Source organism: Triticum aestivum, chromosome 6D (genome assembly GCF_018294505.1).
Source record: "Triticum aestivum cultivar Chinese Spring chromosome 6D, IWGSC CS RefSeq v2.1, whole genome shotgun sequence".
NCBI classification, from domain to species: Eukaryota; Viridiplantae; Streptophyta; class Magnoliopsida; order Poales; family Poaceae; genus Triticum; species Triticum aestivum.
In genome coordinates this window covers 380834087-380834703 of record NC_057811.1, presented here as the reverse complement: position 1 = coordinate 380834703, position 617 = coordinate 380834087, and positions in this window count along the sequence as shown.

Genomic DNA, 617 nt, shown 5'->3' with positions numbered 1-617 from the left:
TATTATTAAACACTAGCTGGGGCAACTATTTCATGCCTCGATCTAATTTGGGCTGGACACAAGACGGACCTTGCCATGAACATCATCGAGGACGTCCCGCAGCAGCTCAATCCTGTGAACCTTCATGAAGACAACCTTGTGGCCTTGCCACTGATAAACTTGTTTGTGGAGGCATGCCACGTCATCTTCCTGCGTAAGCTCGACAAGAACAGTATGCCTCACAAACGAAGGAGTAGCTTTGAACTTCTTGTGCTTCAGTACACCCTGGACAACACGCCTGACAACAGTGAGGCTGGAATACAACTCTTCATTGGTATAACCGCAAATGGCTTCCAGGATCTAACAGCCTAAGAACTCTGTTTTCCCAGTGCGTATATTCAGGTCGTCCGCCTCATAGCGAGTGACATGTACAACCACACAATCCTTGTCTGCATCAGGGCTCAAATTGAAACAGAAACAAATTCTGAATTACTTTTCAGTATAAGAAACACAAGTTATTTAAACCACTATGTATAGCATGGCATCGAAGCTAATAAAATTTTGCATTATTAATCACCACATACTTCCTTTTCTTAAAAAATCACCACATACTTAGATGAAAAACCACAATCGAGATC